General features: G+C 39.8%; 1 protein-coding gene across 1 annotated transcript in view; it reads right to left on the bottom strand.

Moving 5' to 3' along the window:
• The window catches only part of SAMD12 (sterile alpha motif domain containing 12), a 397,831-nt gene that overhangs the window by 80,458 nt on the left and 314,259 nt on the right, over positions 1-3,114 (bottom strand). The gene's annotated exons all lie outside the window — the stretch shown is intronic.

Below are 3,114 nucleotides of genomic sequence, written 5' to 3'. Positions count from 1 at the left end.
CTATAGAAGCAGAGGACTTAACTGTCTTTCCTTCCACCACTTCCATCACACGTTTTCCTTCTCATCCCCCCTCATCTCAATACATTAACTTTCATTAAATCGATATTCAGTGTTTACTCTTCAGTGTTGACTATTTAAATGCTATCAAGGCTGAGCATGAAGTAAACTAACCCTCACAATTCCTTTCCTGAATTACTAGTGTTTTCCTGGGAAGTAATGATGATCTTGTTCTTTAATTTGTTTGGTTTTCTAAATACTTATCATTAACTCAGCTCCAAACTCTTCATGTGTTGTCTAAATTCCCTCTTTATATATTCCATATCTCAGGCATTCTATCAACTTCATCTTCCCAGGCAGGTCTCCCTTGGAGCCTAGCTCTCAGCTGAGCCTGGTGTAGCCTATTCCCGGAGACTCTGTTACCCTCTTCAGGATAAAGCTTCAGCCACTGACCACAGTGGGGGTGCAACAGTCTCCTGAATATGAGTGGATGACGGGATCTGAGGATCTGATTGTTTCTCAAACTTCCCATTAATCCTTATTTTAGCTCAGATACCATCATCTTGAGTCTGCTAATGTATTGACCATGGATCCATCTCCTTCCAGCTCCCCCAATTTTTTTTTTTTTTTTTAAGAGCCAGGTCTCTGTCATCCAGGCTGGAGTGCCCTGGCGTCAGCCTAGCTCACAGCAACCTCAAACTCCTGGGCTCAAGCAATCCTCCTGCCTCAGCCTCCCAAGTAGCTGGGACTACAGGCATGTGCCACCATGCCCGGCTAATTTTTTCTGTATATATATTTTTAGCTATCCAGATAATTTCTTTCTATTTTTAGTAGAGACAGGGTGTCGCTCTTGCTGGTCTCAAACTCCTGACCTTGAGCGATCCACCCGCCTGGGCCTCCCAGAGTGCTAGGATTACAGGCGTGAGCCACCGCGCCCGGCCAGCTCCCCCAATTTTAATACTGTTATCTTTTCTTTTGTTTTCTATGTGTTGATGGATTTATGCCTTTAACATTTTTCTTTGCTGCTGTTTCTCTGTTATTTATTTTTAATAGGGAAAAAATGCAGAAGTGTGCATTCGACCTGCTTTCACTGTTTTTGAGAATGTTTTAGAAATCAATAATACAGAAGCCCAGGCAAATATTTTAAGCAGGCATTTTACCAACAGCTATTTATAAGACAATAACCAATGTATGCTTACGTGTAACTTCAGAAAATGAGGAAGAAATGTGAAGAAAACGAGGCCCCTTCTGCCTCAAGTAAGTCATTTGCTAGATTGATGTAACTATTGAACACCTTAGGCCAAGCCCCTTCTCACTTAACCTTTCTAATTTTAGGCTTCCGTAGAGCATTGCCTTCTTGATAGTCTATGGTTGCTCTCAGGTCCCGAGTACCTGAGAATTGCCTCCGTCAATCAATACCTTCTGTCAAGCTCTATTACAGCTGATCGATATGGACAAGGATGCAATGAGGTGGAAGCAAGATGTTTTATTCAATCAAGTTTTTTGTCTTTTATTGACCCTGATACTTTGGTAGTGTTTATAAAACTTCTATATTCCTCTCATCTAATTTGGTTTATTCTACTTAGCAAGAATTGCTTGCATAAAAACACCTATGCATCCCTTCCTTCATAGCTCCACATGGAATCCATCCTTGAGTTCAGATCTGGATCCTGGACTCATCTCCACCTTATTTGTGCAACCCTGGGTGAAACACCACCATTATAGGCATCTCTCATCTGTGCAATGGGAGTTGTTAGGCTGACAAACTGGTATTCTATGGGCCAAGGGGGGTCAGCAGACATATTTAGTGTGGCTGTCACAATAAAGAATTTTTTCTTGAATGTGATTGCTTTCAGTGGTGGTAGGGAATAGGAAAGAACCCTATAGTTTTCTGCAAAAATTGCTATTTCCTATTATAGAATCATGGCCAGGCTGCTTCACAAATTCCTATGAACTGTCTGGTCCCTAAATGTATTTGAATTTTTTGCACAATGACTAAATGTTCTTTCATATCTCCTTTAGCACTAACCTTCTTTGAGTTTATGGACGTTGCAAATTACATTAGCCAAAAGACCTTAGAATCTTGGGGGTGATAGAAGTAGACTAGCTGTGTAACCACCTAATATCAGAAGGAAATGTTACAAAATAAAGTGACCTTTATTTCCTTCTATATGCTTTTGTATTTTTTCTTTGATCAATGCCCAACAACTAGCTGACTCCTCTTTCTGTATATTTGCATTTCCTGGATAGACATTAGTGCCAGCAATATCATTACCACTCCCTTTCTTTTCTCCTATCTCACTCTATATGGTTGTCATATTTAAATTGTAAATTCCCACAGAGTATGATGGTCTTGAGTTTTCAGGCTTCTCTTCTAAAATGTTTACGTGGATTATAATTTTTGCACTGTATACACAGCACATTGAATGGAAACATCTCTCATTTTTGAGCTTTTTTGGGGAATTAGGAAGTCACAGAATACACTGTGTGCTGACTGTTAGTACTTTTGTGGGCCTGGTGATTAAAGGGAAAATTGACATTTGTAAGATACTCTTTCCTAGCAATCTCTTCTGCACATCCTTGACCATTTTCCAGATCGTACATTTGATCTTATAATCCAAAAGACAACAACAGTGACGTGTATCCTGAACCACAGAGAGAAAGAATGCATAGCAAATGAACAGAGAACAAACAAGCATAAAGAAGAGATAAAATAAAATATTTATACCATAAGAAGGCCAACGGGTTATTGCATCAGCTGAATATAATTATGTAAGTGAGGGTCACAGGAGTTTCAAGTTTAAACCAAATGGAGCAAGAGTAAATTATCACATCTCTTATTAGGCTGGGAAGCTGTGATTCATTGTTGGAATTCTGGGAACTGCTTGAATGCAAGAGTGTGAGGCTGAGAAGGAGTGGAATGAAAATAACTTTTAAAGATCTCTTATAAGCTATCTGTATAGTAGCAGTGTTTATATAAGTTTACCCACTGAATTTTTTTTCTTTTTTTTGAGACAGAGTCTCACTGTGTTGCCCAGGCTAGAGTGCCGTGGTATCATCCTACCTCACAGCAACCTCAAACTCCTGGGCTCAAGCAATCCTTCTGCCTCAGCCTCC

This window comes from Propithecus coquereli, unplaced genomic scaffold, assembly GCF_000956105.1.
Source record: "Propithecus coquereli isolate 6110/MARCELLA unplaced genomic scaffold, Pcoq_1.0 Scaffold247, whole genome shotgun sequence".
NCBI classification, from domain to species: Eukaryota; Metazoa; Chordata; class Mammalia; order Primates; family Indriidae; genus Propithecus; species Propithecus coquereli.
Note: the sequence above shows the minus strand (reverse complement) of the source record. Positions and strands in the feature narration are given on the sequence as shown.